Raw genomic sequence first — 19,211 nt, 5'->3', positions numbered from 1 at the left:
AGCTTATTCATCGTAGGACTACAGACTTGTACCCTTTGCCCAACATCTCCATTGTTCCCACATCCCCCAGGCCCTGCTGACCACCATTCTACTCTCTGTTTCTGTGACATCCCTGGCTTTGGCAACATAATCCTAAATAAACATTGGCTCAAGGAAGAAATAACAAATACATATAAAATACTCTGTGATGAATGAAAATGAAAAGGAAACATAGAAGAACTTTAAGGATCAATGTAACGCAGTGCATAGAGAGCAACTTACGGCTGGAGGCAGGTGTTTTACAGAAGATAAAAGATCTCAAATCAGTAACCTGAGAGACATGTATGCATGTGTGTGGGTTTATGAAAATTGAAAACTCCTAACACTAAAAACAGTAAAATATAAGCAGTGATTATTTTTGGCCGTTTAATAAACATGCTTATTTTTGAACAGCTTTATGTTTTCCCCATTATATTATATGAGGTAATATTTTTATAACAATTTATCATAATATTTAAAAAAGATGTAGTAGTCACTGAAGAGGTGGCTGAGATGGAGGGAAAGTTTATGTCCTGGACTTCTGGCGCATGCCCAGCTGGTGACTCTTTCACAGGTTTCAGGTGTCTCCTCTTTCTCTTCCTCTCCTCCTCATTGTTCTCTTCTTCCTCCTTTCCCATTATAAAACCACATTCCTGAAAATCTTCCTGATTATTTGACCAAGACAAGTTACTAGGCCACTTCTTCCTCCTGACTGCAGGAAGAATTATGAAAGATATTAAAGGACTATTACTAAATGCATGGGCAACATTTCAAAGTACTAAATTGAACAGTTAAGGTGTATATATTGGGCAGCAAAGGTAATATGGCCGGTGGAGGGTTCTGGGGTGTTGAAGAAGAAGACAGAGAATAAATAGTGAAACACTTTTTTCTATTACTGTCTTCAAAGCCATAAAGCATGTTTGGAAAGAGCAGAAGAAAGCAAGTATATCAGATGAGCCCTAAGTCCATATTTCATCTAGATTTCAGACCTTAGTGCTCTGATCTTCTCTCCCCTCCCAACCCCACTCTCAATCACTTATATGTGATGCTGTGGGTTTTCAATGATATCTTATATCTATTTTTGGTTTCACACAATTGAAATCTGATATTTACTTATGGAATACAACAGTTTTATTTCCTGATACAGGAATTTTAAGCCCACGAGGGCAGTCTAGGGAAGTGTTCTCCTCAGGTGAGGTAGGATATCCTGACTCCATTAAACATGTGTTCCCACATTCTACAGTAACATTAAGTGAGAGTTACAACTTTATTCCTAAGCGAGACATGGCTCTTCACCAGCCATGGCCCATCACGAGAAGCTTCAGTGCCCAAGGGGACAGCATAGAAAAGAGTAGTGTTCAGGCCCAGGATAGAAGAGAGGAACTGTAGAAGAACTGTTGACAGCTAAATCTCTGAAAAGGCAGAAAGGAAATCTTTGGAGAACATGCTAGGCCACTGTTTCCCGAACTTCAGTTATTCGCTGAAACCTCATTATATTTGTCATCATTCCACACCACATGTATTACATAACATTAATAATTTTTAATTTAACTTCACTTTATAATAACTTTGAAAATTTTTAATTTAGTTGGCCATAGTTAACCACGTACATGATACGGCAGTTGAAATATTTAAATTATATATTACATCATATGTGTACATATATACATACAGAAATATGTTACAGAATGAGAGGGACAGAGGGAGAGAGAGAGAGAGAGAGAGAGAGAGAGATATTACAAAGTTTGGCAAACTCAAAATCTGCAGAGCTGAAACGCTGCTGGAAGTCGATCTGACGGGGGAATTATCTTTTACCTGGGTGAAGGTCAGCCTTGTTCTATTCAGGCCATCAGTGGATTGGATGAGGACTTCCCACCTTATAGAGGGCAACCGCCTTTACTCAGGTCACTGATTTAAAAAATACTCTCATCCAAAAGAATCTGTACAGGAGCACCCAGAATAATGTTTGACCAGATAACCATGGACCCTGTGCCACTGAAGCTGACCCATAAATTAACCATCAAAACTTCCTTCCAGCACAGTAACAAATTGTATGAAGAAAATAGAGCAGGAAATAGGTTTATTTGACATACGTTCCACTGTGACCAAAATGGAAAATGTAAAAACTAAGTTAAAATTATAATAAAATTGTTATTAATGATTGAAAAACTGTATATGAATGGCAATGAACTTCAGTGACTGCATTTTTAATAAAGTGATTTCAACTTCCTCTTAAATTTATCCCTAGATTTGCTGTGAAACAACATGTGTTTAAATAATTCATAAATATTAAATACATATAAAATTAGTTATTTGAATGGCATTGCATATTGGGATTCCCAATAATTTCAAAGGGACAGGAAGCCAGAAAATTTGAACAATCCTCTGGGCTTTCTTAAAGGTGAAGAAATCCAAAGAGGTTAGTTGGGAGAAATTAGGTAGGAGCAGGTGGTATAACACTTTTGGGCGGTATGAGCAAAATGCTTGATTTCTGTTGAAAATCTAGAGTCTGGGCTGCCAGCTCCTCTTAGTTATGGTAGCTCATGCTATGCTGTTAGTGAATTCCTTTTGGCCTGAAGTAAAACAGTTTTATAAAGGTCACAGGAATCTGACTGCTGGATGTTCGTTATTTGAGGGAGCAAAGCAGTGAAAGGAGGACCCTAGGGGTCACCACTTTACTGAACGTGTCTAAGTGTCATGATGGGAAGTCATCTGAGATGATCTGCTCACTTCCCTCAGTCCATTTTAGAAGAAGAAAAGAGACTTTGCTTGGCAAGCCATGAATAAATGGGAAATGCATTGTAAGAAAAACTTGAGGTAAAGAGAAAGGTGTCACTACGTAGCCAGACCCTTTTGAAACCAGTATGGGTATCAAAATGGTCACCAGATCAAGTGCAACTAGGAAGGCAGTTTTAGAAGTCAAGGAAGGTGAAAGATAGAAAAGGGTCGTCTTCCCCAATCAAGAAAGGGGAATTTTGATTACAAGTTAGAGAACCTCCCAAATCCCCCCACTGCCATAAACCACGGAAACGGAGAGCTAAGGCAGGGCCTCTGTGAGTCATGAGAACGTAATCCATTGAGGAGATCCTGGAGCAGGACATTTCTTGTTTTCAGAGTCCTTGCCAAGCCAGTTATGGATGGATGTGCCTTTTGGTTGGGAAATGATTGGACCAGGCCAGTTTTGGCAGCTCCCCTTCCTCCTAGGTGGGACAGCAAGCCCCAGTGAATAGGTCCTCTGCTGCATCACAGCCATCCTCCTGCTACTGTAGTCCCAATTGAATTTGGAGAACGTGGTGAGTAGGATCCTTTAGTTCAAATTTGTTCTTCAGCTTCTGAATGTGGCATTTATCCTGGAGACAGCAAATTTGATGGGTCCAAAGTTACCATCATGGGTTTAATGCTACTTATTGGATGGGAACTTGCAATTTGGGCACAAAGTTATATTGTATTGATTAGATTTCTGATACCTTGTTTGAATTCTTGAATTGAAGTAGAAATTAATAGGAAATTTTGACATGAAAGATAAAGAATAAAGTATTTTCCCTTTCCTATGCCTTTGTGGTGTCCCTCTGCTGTGATGTTAGAGGCATTTATCTTAGAAGGTGTGAGGTCCTTACATTCTTCCTGATTGTCCTTTGCTCTGTATATGTCATTCTGTTGGTACCTCATGAGAGAAGATGATGATAGCAATTGCTTGTGAGCTTGCCCAGGAGTTTAGAACTTGTGTTGGCCTTTTTTGAAGATGTTGTTTTCATTAAAAAAAAAAGAAATAAAAGTAAAAACACCTGCTTGTTTCTTTCAAATAAAGATATTTTCTTTGGAAAAGTTGTGTGAGAAAAGAAAAGATTTTCTCTGGGGTGATGTATCGATTTGCTAAAGCGCGAGAGAGAAGTCAGAAATTCTTTAAAAGGTATTAAAGATATTAAAGCCCATGCTTAGAGATTGCCGAGATAGTATCTGTTGTTATTACACAAGCTTTTCCGCTCCTCTCTGTAAGAATTCCTTCTTGTGAACATGGTCATATACTTTCTTTCAGATATTAAGACTCCAGAAAGATGTCTTCTGAACAGCAGCAGTGCAAGCAGCCTTGCCAGCCACCTACAGTGTGCCCACCGAAGTGCCCTGATCCTTGCTCACCTCCCAAGTGTCCAGAACCTTGTCCACGTATAAAGTGCCCTGAGCCATGGCCACCTCAGCAGTGCCAGTAGTAATGCCCTCCTGTGCCACCTCCCCACCAATGCCAGCAGAAGTGCCCACCCAAGAACAAGTAACAGCTTCAGCGTTTATATGGATCAGGAAAGGATAAGGACAATTGGCTCACCGAGTTCCACAGCTCTACCTTCATCTTCTCTTTAAGGCCTATCATGGATACAGAAGAAGCTTCTCCACCCTTCAGCCTGCAGTATGCGTGCGGTGATTGCTGTCCGTCAGAGGCTTCCTATCTGAGGCTGCGTTATACCGCTTCCCTCTGAGATGTACCCGAGAAAGCATCACAGAGCCTCAGAAGGAAGAGCAGCAGCTCTCCTCCTGGGCGCCCTCTGAGGAATCTGTTGATGTCTTCTGTGTCTGTCTGTCACCTGGACAGGGGTTCCTACCAGCTGAGCATTTGTTCCTTACTCTCCACGTCTTGAATAAAATACAATTCTTTTGTTTGATGGTAAAAATATTTTCTTTCTTTTACACCCTGCTTTTTGCTATACCATATCATAATTTTGGTTGATTTCTATCCTTCTTTGACCCCACGTTTCAGGCTCTCACAAGACGTTTTATCTGAATTTTGAGTCCTATCGATGATTATTTCTGAATAATTTCAAATCCAGGTTATTTTTTTTTTAAATTATTGCTTGATTGATATGAGGAACAAATTATTTAACTCCTCAGGATTTGAATCCCTTATTAAAATGTAGGGAAAATCACATTTAGAGTGCCCACTTTCTTATTCTTAGAAAGTAAATGAATCTGTGTAATTCAGTTAGCACAATGATGGACACATAATTAGCATTTTGTGAGGTGGCCCATCATCACTGTCTGCTTCATCACCACCATCACCACCATCACCACCATCACCACCACCGCCATGTTTGCTCCAGCAGGAAAGTGGCTCAGACATACCTAGTACAGAAAACAGGGAGATTCTTAAACTCTATTACCCTTTCATATTCTGTGTTCATTTTCTTTTCCAATTTAACTGTATTTTTAAAAAACATCTTTATTGGAATATAATTGTTCCACTATGGTGTGCTAACTTCTGCTTTATAACAAAGTGAATCAGCCATACATATACATATATCCCTTTATCTGCTCCCTTTTGCATCTCCCTTCCTATCCCATACCTCTATGTGGTCACAAAGCACCGAGCTGATCTCCTTGTGCTATGTGGATGCTTCCCACTAGCTATTGATTTTACATTTGGTAGAGTATATATGTCCATGACACTCTCTCACTTCGTCCCAGCTTACCCTTCTCCCTTCCCTTGTCCTCAAGTCCATTCACTATGCCTGTGTCTTTAATCCTGTCCTTCCCCTAGGTTCTTCACAATTTTTTTTTTTTTTACATTCCATATATATATTATCATACGATATTTGTTTTTCTCTTTCTGACTTCCTTCACTCTGTATGACAGACCTCAGGTCCATCCACCTAATTACAAAAAACTCAATATCTTTTCCTTTTAAGACTGAGTCATATCCCATTGTCTATATGCACCACATTTTCTTTATCCATTCATCTGTCGATAGACACTTAGGTTGCTTCCATGTCCTGGCTATTGTAAATAGAGCTGTGATGAAGATTGTGGTATATGACTATTTTTGAATTACGGTTTTGTCAGGGTATATGCCGAGTAGTGGGATTGCTGGCCCATATGGTAGCTCCATTTTTAGTATTTAAGGAACCTGTACACTGTTCTCCATAGTGGCTGTATCAATTTACACTCCCACCAAGAGTGCCACAGAGTTCCCTTTTCTCCACACCCTCCTCAGCATTTGTTATTTGTAGATTTTTGATGATGGCCATACTGACCAGTGTGAAGTGATACCTCATTATAGTTTTGATTTGCGTTTCTCTAATGATTAGTGATGTTGAGCAGGCTTTTATGTGTTTGATTTCAATCTGTATATCTTTTTTTTGAGAAATGTCTATTTAAGTCTTCGGCCCATTTTTGGATTGGTTTGTTTGTTTTTTTGCTAATGAGCTGCATGTGCTGCTTGTAAGTTTTGGAGACTAATCTGCTGTCAGTTTCTTCGTTTACAAATATTTCCTCCCATTCTGAGGGTTGTCTTTTCGTCTTGTTTATGGTTTGTTTGTTGCGCAAAAGCTTTTAAGTTTCATTTGGTCCCATTTGTTTATTTTTGTTTTTATTTCTGTTTCCCCAGGAGGTGGGTCAAAAAGGATCTTGCTGTGATTCTTTTCATAGAGTGTACTGCTATTGTTTTCCTCTAAGAGTTTGATAGTGTCTGGCCTTACATGGAGGTCTTTAATCCATTTTGAGTTTATTTTTGTTTATGGTGTTAGGGAGTGTTGTAATTTCACTCTTTTACATGTAGCTGTCCAGTTTTCCCAGCAGCACTTATTGAAGAGGCTGTCTTTTCTCCATTGTATATTCTTGCCTCCTTTATCAAAAATAAGGTGACCATATGTATGTGGGTTTATCTCTGGGCTTTCTGTCCTGTTCCATTGATCTATATTTCTCTTTTTGTTCCAGTACCATACTGTCTTGATTACCGTAGCTTTGTAGTATAGTCTGAAGTCCAGGAGCCTGATTCCTTCAGTTCCATTTTTCTTTCTCAAGTTTGCTTTTGCTATTTGGGGTCTTTTTTGTTTCCATAGAAACTGTGAAATTTTTGGTTCTAGTTCTGTGAAAAGTGCCATTGGTACTTAGATCAGTGTTGCATTGGATCTGTAGATTGCTTTGGGTAGTATAGTGATTTTCACAATGTTGAATTTTTAAAAATATGAAAGTACTAATCACTAAATGCATTGACATGAAAATGTACAAAATTGGACAGTTAGGAGTACATGTTGGGCAGCAAAGGGTAATATGGCAGGTTGAGGGGACTGGAGGGTTGAAGGAGAAGACAGAAAATGAGCATGAAAATACATTTTTAAAATTACTGTCTTTTAAAGACGTAAAACACATCTGGAAAGAGTAGAAGAAAGTAAAGAGATCAGCCCTAAGTTTGTAATACACCTAGGTTTCAGACCTTTAGTGCTCTGATCCTCTCTCCCCTCCCCAAACCTACTCTCAGTCACTTATACGTGATGGTTTGAGTCTTAAATGGTATCTTCCATTTCTTTCTGGTTTCACACAATTTAAATCTGATATTTATTGTTGGAATAAAAAGTATTTATTTTCCTGATAAAGGAATTTTAAGCATATGACAGCAGTCTAGGGGAGTGTAGGGGTCAGGTGATATGGGACATCCTGATTCTATTAAAAATGTGTTACCACGTTCTACAGTAACATAAAGCCAGTGTTGAAAACTTTTCCTAAATGAGACAGGGCTGCTCACCAGCCATGACCCATAAAGAAAAGTTTCAGTGCCCAAGGGGACAGAGGATAGTTCAGGTCCTGGACTGAAAAGGCAGAAATGAAATCTTTTGCCAGGGTTGGAGAACGTACTAGGGCATTGTTTCTTGAACTTCAGTTATTCCCTAAAGGCTCATTATATTTGTTATAATTACACATCACAAGTATCATGTAATATTGATAATTTTTACTTTAAATTCACTTTAAACTAACTTTTTGAATTTCTAATTTAATGGGCCATAGGGAGTCAAGTGCATGAAATGACAGAAGAAATATTCAATTTACATATATGTATGTATATATACATATATATATATGAATAGAGAGAGACACACACACACACACAGCAAGAGAGAGAGAGAGAGAGAAGAGACAGAGAAAGAGACAAATATAGTGAGAGAGATTAGGAAGGCTGGAAAGTCCAAAATATGCAGGGCCAACCCTAGCTGGAAGGCCATCAGGCAGGGGAATTGTCTCTTACCTGGATGGGGGAGGGGTCAGGCTTTTGTTCTATTCAACAGACTCTATGAGGCCTACCCACTTACAGAGGGCAAACTCCTTTCCTCAGGGCACTGATTTAAATATCACTCTCATCCAAAAGCGTCCTTAGAGAAAAAGCCCGAAAAAAGTTTGACCAAATATTTGAGCAACCTGTTCCAGTCAAGGTGACCCATAAAAAATATCAAAAATTCCTTCCAGCACATGGACAAACTGTATAAAGAAAGTAGAGCAGGAAATAGGTTAATTTCACGTATATTCCACTGTGATCAATATGGAAGAATCTACAGATAGGTTAAAATTATAGTAAAATTATTATGAACGATTAAGAAGTAGTGTATGAATGGCAATTAACATCACGACCGAATTATTAATAAAGTGATTTCAACTATCTCTTGAATTTACCCCTAGATTTGATGTGAATCAATGTGCTTAAATAATTCATAAATAATAAATAGATTTAAAACTCGTTATTTGAATGGCATTGCCTATTAGATAGGGTTTTCCAATGATTTCAAAGAGACAGGAAGCCAGAAAATTTAAACACTCGTCTGAGCTTTCTTCAAAAGTTGAAGAATCCAAAGAGGTCCTTTGGGGGAAATTAGGTAAGAGCAGGTGGGATGTCACGTTTGGGAGGTATGAGTAAAAGGCTTGGTTTCTATTGTAAGTCTAGGTTCTGATCTGCCAGCTGATTGGAATTATGGTAGGTGATGCTACACTCCTAGTGAATTCCTTGTGGCCGGAAGTGAAAGAGATTTATAAAGTTCATAGGAATCTGACTGTTGGATGCTGTTAATCTGAAGGAACAAAGCAGTGAAAGGAGGGCCCTAGAGGTCACCACTTTACTAAACGTATCTAAGTATCATGATGGGAAGTCATCTGAGATCATCTGCAAACATCTCGCAGTCCATTTTAGAAGAGGAGAAGAGATTTCACTTAGCAAGCCGTGGATCAAGGCGAAATGTATTGTAAGAAGGACTTGAGGTAAAGGGAAAGGTGTCACCAGGTAGCCAGGCCATTTTCAAACCAGTATGTACAACAAAATGGCCACCAGATCAAGTGCAACTAGGCAGGCAGTTTTAGAAGTCAAAGAAGGGGAAAGATAGAAAAGGGTCATCTTCCCCAATGAAGAAAGGGAACACTTGCCTACAAGTTAGAGAACCCCTGAACTTCTCCCACTGCCATAAACCACGGAAACGGAGAGCTAAGGCAGGGACTCTGTGAGTCAGGAGAACATCATCTAGTGAGGAGATCCTGGCGCAGGACATTTCCTGTTTTCAGAGTCCCTGTCAAGCCAGTTATGGATAGATTTGCATTTGGGTTGGGAAATGACTGCACGAGGCTAGTTTGGACAGCTCCGCTTCCCCTTGGGTGGGGCAGCAAGCCCCAATAAAAAGGTCCTCTGCTGCACGACAGCTATCCTCCTGCTACTCGAGTTCCGATTGACTTTGGAGAACCTGGTGAGGCTGATTCTTCAGTTCAAATTAGTTCTCGGGCCCCCGAATGTTGAGTTTATGCTGGAGACAACAAATTTAATGGGTCCAAAGTTATGATCATGGGTATAATGCTACTTAGTGGATGGGAACTTGGAATATGGGCCCAATGTTATTTTGTATTTACTAGATTTCTGATAGCTAGTTTGAATTCCTCTATTGAAAAAGAAATTAATAGGAAATTTTGACATGAAGGGATAAAGAGCAAAGGGTTTACCTTTTTTTATACCTTTTTCTTGGACCTCCACTGTGATTTCAGAGACATTTATCTTAGAAGGTGTGAGGCTCTTACATTCATCCTGATTGCCCTTTGCTCTGTACAAAGTCATCCTGTCGGGTCCTCATGAGAGAAAATGGTGACAGGAATTGCTTCTGAGCTTGCCCAGAATTTTAGAACTTTTGATAGCCTTTTAAAAATATGTTGTTTTCATAAAAAAAAAAGAAAGAAAGAGAAATAAAACTGAAAACATCGCTTGTTTCTTCAAAACAAAGATATTTTCTTTGGAAAAGTTGTATGAGAAAAGAAAGTTTTCTCTGGGCTGATGAATAGGTTTGCTAAAGAACGAGAGAGATGTTAGAAATTCATTAAAAGGTATTAAAGAGATTAAAACACATGCTTAGAGATTGGAGAGATACTGTCCGTTTGTGTTACACAAGCTTTTGCTCTTCTCTATGTAGGGATTCCTTATTGTGAACACGGTCATATACTTTCTTTCAGATATTAAGACTGCAGAAAGATGTCTTCTCAAGAGCAGCAGTGCAAGCAGAAGTGCAAGACACCTCCAGTGTGCGTAACTAAGTGCCCTGATCCTTGCTCACCTAAGAAGGATTCAGACCCTTGTCCACCTAAGCCGTGCCAGCAGAAATGCCCTCCTGGGACACCTATCCAGCAATGCCAGCAGAAGTGCCCACCCAAGGAAAAGTAACAGCTTCAGCTTTTATCTGCATCTGGAAAGGATAAGGGCAATCGGCTCACCTAGCTCCACAGCTCCGCCTTCATCTTGTCTTCAAAGCCTATCATGGATACAGAAGAAGCTTTCCACCCTTCAGCCTGCAGTATGCGTGTGGTGAATCCGGACGGTCAGAGGTTTCCTATCTGAGTCTGCTATGCCACTTCCCTCTGGAGGTACCTGAGAAAGTACCACAGAGCCTCAGGAGGAAAAGCAGCAGCTCTCTTCCTGGGGGCCATCAGAGGATTCTCTCGCTGTCTTCTGTGTCTGTCTGTCACCTGGGCAGCGGTTTCTACCAGATGAGCAATTGTTACTTTTCCTCCATTTCCTGAATAAAATACATTTCTTTTTGTGATGGTAAAAGTATTTTCATTCTTTTAAAACCTGCTTTTAGCAATATTATATCATAATTTTGGTTGATTTCTATCCTTCTTTGATCTCAATTTTCAGGCTCTCACAGTCAGTGTTATCTGAATTTAGAGTTATATCGATGATTGTTTGTATATAATTTCAAATCCAGGTTATTTTCTTAATTATTGCTTGATTGATCTGGGGAACAAACTTTTTAACTCCTCAGAAGTTCAATCCCTCTACTAAAATGTGGGGAAAACCACATTTACAGTGCCTACTTGCTTAGGCATAAAATTTACATGAATGTGTGTAATTCAGTTGCCACAATGCCGGGCACATAATTGGCATTTGAGAGGTGGCCGATCATCATTGCCTCTGTCATCATCACCGTCACCACCATCACCACCACCACCATGTTTGCTCCGGCAGGAAAGAGGCTCAGACATACCTAGTACAGCACAGAAAGAGAATCTTAAACTATATTACACTTTCATATTCTGTGTTCCTTTTCTTTTCCAACTTAACTGTATTTATAATCTGATATGACACATTAAATGCTTTGGGAAATATTGGGATATTGTGCATAAAATTATAGTAGTTCTGAAAACATGGGTAGTACAAATAATGGGAAGTTTAAAGTGTCCTTACCAGGCAAAGCGCTGCCTGCTCTCCATGTGCACAACATGCTCTTCTTACTGTGAAACTCAACAACCTCAGGGTCTTATGATACTTTTTCGCCTCTGAAGTTACTTTCTTGATTGATTTGACCCCACCTTTGAGGTCCACTGGGGTTTCCAATGTTTATCTAGATTTACAAAATGACTGTTGCTATGCAGCTTGTTTTCTAAGTGCTTAGCTTAGTGGTCCAGTAAGCTGTGAATAGGGAGGTGTTCTTTAAGCATATCTCCTCTTGTGGCCCTAGAAGTAAAGGAGTCCAAGATGCCAGAACTGCAGAAGAAAAAGATCCACAGATTACTGCCCAAAGCTCATCAGAGTATTACATGAGTGAGAAATCAACACTGATATTTGGGAGTTGTCTCTACTTTAGTTAGTGTTATTTGACCTGACAGAGAATTTAGTTCTGTGAGGTGTGATGCTCCTGTAGAAATCTTAAAATTAGGGCATTGGCTTAAGAGTCTGGAGGTATTTGGCAAGGAATCTGATATTGGAAGCCATAAATGTGGTGATACATTTTATTCAATGGCAAAATGTTTGCAGTAATGGTTGTCCATGGTATCCTGAGAGGCAGACTAAATGTTGGTCACTTGTTGACTTGACCAGGGTATGTCAATAGACATATGTTCAGGAAAAACTTGCTAGTTGGCAGGTCGGAAATTTAAAAAAATGAAAAGGAAAAAATAAAGCCCAGATATTCAAAACCTTGTTGAATTAGGAAACGCAACACTTGTAAGCCCTAAAGAGTAAGAGATGAGATTAGAAGTGTTTTGTAAAAAAATAATTAATTAATTAATTAATTAATTAATTTTTGGCTCTGTTGGGTCTCCGTTTCTGTGCGAGGGCTTTCTCTAGTTGCGGCAAGCAGGGGCCACTCTTCATTGCGGTGCGCGGGCCTTTCCCTCTCGTGGACTCTCTTGTTGCAGAGCACAGGCTCCAGTTGCGCAGGCTCAGTAGTAGTGGTTCACGGGCCTAGGTGCTCCGCGGCATGTGGGATCATCCCAAACCGGGGCTCAAACCCGTGTCCCCAGCATTAGCAGGCAGATTCTCAACCACTCCGCCGCCGGGGAAGCCCTAGAAGTGGTTTTGAACTTGAAGCCCAATTTCAGCTGACTGTAACAATAGAGAAAAGATATAGATACAGAAGTTGTAGTCTTTCCACCTGTGTGCCAGGGAGCCTCATGGTAATTGAATTATGTTCAGGGATCAAGGCAGCAATTTAATCAGGCCAGAAAATTACTTCCAGAAAAGGACCCGAGTGAGGTCTCTAGCACATAGTAATGATTGGAGGAACGAATTATGTCAGGTGCCTACTAAGTGTTTGAGGGAATTGACAACTAAATAAACTATACGCCAAAACGAGAAAGACTGATTCTTCAAGAATTGTATAACGACTTTCCAGCCCTCCTTTCCCCACTTTCCACCCCACCTACTTCAGATGTGGTCAGTAGAGGTGATTAAAAGTGAATATCCACTATGAGGTGGATACAGGGCCCCAGAGAATAATGGATAAGGGAAGCTCTCTCAGAGAATAGTATCAGAGCCTAAGAGAGGCAAGGAGGAGAAGGAACACAGAGCTTCTCAAACGTTGTTACTCTTTTGTATGATGGTTATTCTTTCATCTTTCCCCTCCAGTTTTATTGAGGTATAATTGATTAAATTGTACACATTACGGTGTATAATGTGACGATTTGACATATGTGTACTTTGTGCAGTGATTTACACCATAGGTTACATAATACATTAATTACTTCAACAGTAGCCATTTAACTGTGTGTATGGCTGAGTGTTTGCCTGTGTGTGAGTGTGTGTGTGTGTGTGTGTGTGTGTATGTGTGTGCGTTTGTGTTTGGTGAGAATGCTTATGGTGTACTTTCTCAGCAAGTTTCAAGTACACAACACAGTGTTAATATCAAGACTCACCATGCTGTACCTCAGACTCCCAGAGCTTATTCATCGTAGGACTACAGACTTGTACCCTTTGTCCAACATCTCCATTTTTCCCACATCCCCCAGGCCCTGCTGACCACCATTCTACTCTCTGTTTCTGTGACATCCCTGGCTTTGGCAACATAATCCTAAATAAACTTTGGCTCAAGGAAGAAATAACAAATACATATAAAATACTTTGTGATGAATGAAAATGAAAAGAAAACATAGAAGAACTTTAAGGATCAATATAACGCAGTGCATAGAGAGCAACTTACGGCTGGAGGCAGGTGTTTTACAGAAGATAAAAGATCTCAAATCAGTAATCTGAGAGACATGTATGCATGTGTGTGGGTTTATGAAAATTGAAAACTCCTAACACTAAAAACAGCAAAATATAAGCAGTGATTATTTTTGGCCGTTTAATAAACATGCTTATTTTTGAACAGCTTTATGTTTTCCCCATTATATTATATGAGGTAATATTTTTATAACAGTTTATCATAATATTTAAAAAAGATGTAGTAGTCACTGAAGATGTGGCTGAGATGGAGGGAAAGTTTATGTCCTGGACTTCTGGCGCATGCCCAGCTGGTGACTCTTTCACAGGTTTCAGGTGTCTCCTCTTTCTCTTCCTCTCCTCCTCATTGTTCTCTTCTTCCTCCTTTCCCATTATAAAACCACATTCCTGAAAATCTTCCTGATTATTTGACCAAGACAAGTTACTAGGCCACTTCTTCCTCCTGACTGCAGGAAGAATTATGAAAGATATTAAAGGACTATTACTAAATGCATGGGCAACATTTCAAAGTACTAAATTGAACAGTTAAGGTGTATATATTGGGCAGCAAAGGTAATATGGCCGGTGGAGGGTTCTGGGGTGTTGAAGAAGAAGACAGAGAATAAATAGTGAAACACTTTTTTCTATTACTGTCTTCAAAGCCATAAAGCATGTTTGGAAAGAGCAGAAGAAAGCAAGTATATCAGATGAGCCCTAAGTCCATATTTCATCTAGATTTCAGACCTTAGTGCTCTGATCTTCTCTCCCCTCCCAACCCCACTCTCAATCACTTATATGTGATGCTGTGGGTTTTCAATGATATCTTATATCTATTTTTGGTTTCACACAATTGAAATCTGATATTTACTTATGGAATACAACAGTTTTATTTCCTGATACAGGAATTTTAAGCCCACGAGGGCAGTCTAGGGAAGTGTTCTCCTCAGGTGAGGTAGGATATCCTGACTCCATTAAACATGTGTTCCCACATTCTACAGTAACATTAAGTGAGAGTTACAACTTTATTCCTAAGTGAGACATGGCTCTTCACCAGCCATGGCCCATCACGAGAAGCTTCAGTGCCCAAGGGGACAGCATAGAAAAGAGTAGTGTTCAGGCCCAGGATAGAAGAGAGGAACTGTAGAAGAACCGTTGACAGCTAAATCTCTGAAAAGGCAGAAAGGAAATCTTTGGAGAACATGCTAGGCCACTGTTTCCCGAACTTCAGTTATTCGCTGAAACCTCATTATATTTGTCATCATTCCACACCACATGTATTACATAACATTAATAATTTTTAATTTAACTTCACTTTATAATAACTTTGAAAATTTTTAATTTAGTTGGCCATAGTTAACCACGTACATGATACGGCAGATGAAATATTTAAATTATATATTACAGCATATGTGTACATATATACATACAGAAATATGTTACAGAACGAGAGGGACAGAGGGAGAGAGAGAGAGAGAGAGAGAGATATTACAAAGTTTGGCAAACTCAAAATCTGCAGAGCTGAAACGCTGCTGGAAGTCGATCTGACGGGGGAATTATCTTTTACCTGGGTGAAGGTCAGCCTTGTTCTATTCAGGCCATCAGTGGATTGGATGAGGACTTCCCACCTTATAGAGGGCAACCGCCTTTACTCAGGTCACTGATTTAAAAAATACTCTCATCCAAAAGAATCTGTACAGGAGCACCCAGAATAATGTTTGACCAGATAACCATGGACCCTGTGCCACTGAAGCTGACCCATAAATTAACCATCAAAACTTCCTTCCAGCACAGTAACAAATTGTATGAAAAAAATAGAGCAGGAAATAGGTTTATTTGACATACGTTCCACTGTGACCAAAATGGAAAATGTAAAAACTAAATTAAAATTATAATAAAATTGTTATTGATGATTGAAAAACTGTATATGAATGGCAATGAACTTCAGTGACTGCATTTTTAATAAAGTGATTTCAACTTCCTCTTAAATTTATCCCTAGATTTGCTGTGAAACAACATGTGTTTAAATAATTCATAAATATTAAATACATATAAAATTAGTTATTTGAATGGCATTGCATATTGGGATTCCCAATAATTTCAAAGGGGCAGGAAGCCAGAAAATTTGAACAATCCTCTGGGCTTTCTTAAAGGTGAAGAAATCCAAAGAGGTTAGTTGGGAGAAATTAGGTAGGAGCAGGTGGTATAACACTTTTGGGCGGTATGAGCAAAATGCTTGATTTCTGTTGAAAATCTAGAGTCTGGGCTGCCAGCTCCTCTTAGTTATGGTAGCTCATGCTATGCTCTTAGTGAATTCCTTTTGGCCTGAAGTAAAACAGTTTTATAAAGGTCACAGGAATCTGACTGCTGGATGTTCGTTATTTGAGGGAGCAAAGCAGTGAAAGGAGGACCCTAGAGGTCAACACTTTACTGAACGTGTCTAAGTGTCATGATGGGAAGTCATCTGAGATGATCAGCTCACTTCCCTCAGTCCATTTTAGAAGAAGAAAAGAGACTTTGCTTGGCAAGCCATGAATAAATGGGAAATGCATTGTAAGAAAAACTTGAGGTAAAGAGAAAGTTGTCACTACGTAGCCAGACCCTTTTGAAACCAGTATGGGCATCAAAATGGTCACCAGATCAAGTGCAACTAGGAAGGCAGTTTTAGAAGTCAAGGAAGGTGAAAGATAGAAAAGGGTCGTCTTCCCCAATCAAGAAAGGGGAATTTTGATTACAAGTTAGAGAACCTCCCAAATCCCCCCACTGCCATAAACCACGGAAACGGAGAGCTAAGGCAGGGCCTCTGTGAGTCATGAGAACGTAATCCATTGAGGAGATCCTGGAGCAGGACATTTCTTGTTTTCAGTGTCCTTGCCAAACCAGTTATGGATGGATGTGCCTTTTGGTTGGGAAATGATTGGACCAGGCCAGTTTTGGCAGCTCCCCTTCCTCCTAGGTGGGACAGCAAGCCCCAGTGAATAGGTCCTCTGCTGCATCACAGCCATCCTCCTGCTACTGTAGTCCCAATTGAATTTGGAGAACGTGGTGAGTAGGATTCTTTAGTTCAAATTTGTTCTTCAGCTTCTGAATGTGGCATTTATCCTGGAGACAGCAAATTTGATGGGTCCAAAGTTACCATCATGGGTTTAATGCTACTTATTGGATGGGAACTTGCAATTTGGGCACAAAGTTATATTGTATTGATTAGTTTTCTGATACCTTGTTTGAATTCTTGAATTGAAGAAGGAATTAATAGGAAATTTTGACATGAAAGATAAAGAATAAAGTATTTTCCCTTTCCTATGCCTTTGTGGTGTCCCTCTGCTGTGATGTTAGAGGCATTTATCTTAGAAGGTGTGAGGTCCTTACATTCTTCCTGATTGTCCTTTGCTCTGTATATGTCATTCTGTTGGTACCTCATGAGAGAAGATGATGATAGCAATTGCTTGTGAGCTTGCCCAGGAGTTTAGAACTTGTGTTGGCCTTTTTTGAAGATGTTGTTTTCATTAAAAATAAAAAGAAATAAAAGTAAAAACACCTGCTTGTTTCTTTCAAATAAAGATATTTTCTTTGGAAAAGTTGTGTGAGAAAAGAAAAGATTTTCTCTGGGGTGATGTATCGATTTGCTAAAGCGCGAGAGAGAGAAGTCAGAAATTCTTTAAAAGGTATTAAAGATATTAAAGCCCATGCTTAGAGATTGCCGAGATAGTATCTGTTGTTATTACACAAGCTTTTCCGCTCCTCTCTGTAAGAATTCCTTCTTGTGAACACGGTCATATACTTTCTTTCAGATATTAAGACTCCAGAAAGATGTCTTCTGAACAGCAGCAGTGCAAGCAGCCTTGCCAGCCACCTCCAGTGTGCCCACCGAAGTGCCCTGATCCTTGCTCACCTCCCAAGTGTCCAGAACCTTGCCCACGTATAAAGTGCCCTGAGCCATGCCCACCTCAGCAGTGCCAGTAGAAATGCCCTCCTGTGCCACCTCCCCACCAATGCCAGCAGAAGTGCCCACCCAAGAACAAGTAACAGCTTCAGCGTTTATATGGATCAGGAAAGGATAAGGACAATTGGCTCACCGAGTTCCACAGCTGTACCTTCATCTTCTCTTTAAAGCCTATCATGGATACAGAAGAAGCTTCTCCACCCCTCAGCCTGCAGTATGCGTGCGGTGATTCCTGTCCGTCAGAGGCTTCCTATCTGAGGCTGCGTTATACCGCTTCCCTCTGAGACGTACCCGAGAAAGCATCACAGAGCCTCAGAAGGAAGAGCAGCAGCTCTCCTCCTGGGCGCCCTCTGAGGAATCTGTTGATGTCTTCTGTGTCTGTCTGTCACCTGGACAGGGGTTCCTACCAGCTGAGCATTTGTTCCTTATCCTCCACGTCTTGAATAAAATACAATTCTTTTGTTTGATGGTAAAAATATTTTCTTTCTTTTACACCCTGCTTTTTGCTATACCATATCATAATTTTGGTTGATTTCTATCCACGTTTCAGGCTCTCACAAGACGTTTTATCTGAGTTTTGAGTCCTATCGATGATTATTTCTGAATAATTTCAAATCCAGGTTATTTTTTTTTTAAATTATTGCTTGATTGATATGAGGAACAAATTATTTAACTCCTCAGGATTTGAATCCCTTATTAAAATGTAGGGAAAATCACATTTAGAGTGCCCACTTTCTTATGCTTAGAAAGTAAATGAATCTGTGTAATTCAGTTAGCACAATGATGGACACATAATTAGCATTTTGTGAGGTGGCCCATCATCACTGTCTGCTTCATCATCACCATCACCACCATCACCACCATCACCACCACCGCCATGTTTGCTCCAGCAGGAAAGTGGCTCAGACATACCTAGTACAGAAAACAGGGAGATTCTTAAACTCTATTACCCTTTCATATTCTGTGTTCATTTTCTTTTCCAATTTAACTGTATTTTTAAAAAACATCTTTATTGGAATATAATTGTTCCACTATGGTGTGCTAACTTCTGCTTTATAACAAAGTGAATCAGCCATACATATACATATATCCCTATATCTGCTCCCTTTTGCTTCTCCCTTCCTATCCCATACCTCTATGTGGTCACAAAGCACCGAGCTGATCTCCTTGTGCTATGTGGATGCTTCCCACTAGCTATTGAGTTTACATTTGGTAGAGTATATATGTCCATGACAGTCTCTCACTTCGTCCCAGCTTACCCTTCTCCCTTCCCTTGTCCTCAAGTCCATTCACTATGCCTGTGTCTTTAATCCTGTCCTTCCCCTAGGTTCTTCCCAATTTTTTTTTTTTTTTTACATTCCATATATATATTATCATACGATATTTGTTTTTCTCTTTCTGACTTCCTTCACTCTGTATGACAGACCTCAGGTCCATCCACCTAATTACAAAAAACTCAATATCTTTTCCTTTTATGACTGAGTCATATCCCATTGTATATATGCACCACATTTTCTTTATCCATTCATCTGTCGATAGACACTTAGGTTG

General features: G+C 39.7%; 2 pseudogenes; both read left to right on the top strand.

Annotated features, from left to right (window-relative positions):
• Positions 1-4,073: 4,073 nt before the first annotated feature.
• On the top strand, positions 4,074-4,289 carry LOC137761299 (small proline-rich protein 2E-like; annotated as a pseudogene).
• Positions 4,290-17,527: 13,238 nt separating this feature from the next.
• On the top strand, positions 17,528-17,743 carry LOC137761298 (small proline-rich protein 2E-like; annotated as a pseudogene).
• The last annotated feature ends 1,468 nt before the right edge of the window (positions 17,744-19,211 follow it).

This window comes from Eschrichtius robustus, chromosome 3 (genome assembly GCF_028021215.1).
Source record: "Eschrichtius robustus isolate mEscRob2 chromosome 3, mEscRob2.pri, whole genome shotgun sequence".
NCBI classification, from domain to species: domain Eukaryota; kingdom Metazoa; phylum Chordata; class Mammalia; order Artiodactyla; family Eschrichtiidae; genus Eschrichtius; species Eschrichtius robustus.
The sequence above is the reverse complement of the archived record's forward strand: the minus strand, read 5'-3'. Positions and strand labels throughout refer to the sequence as shown.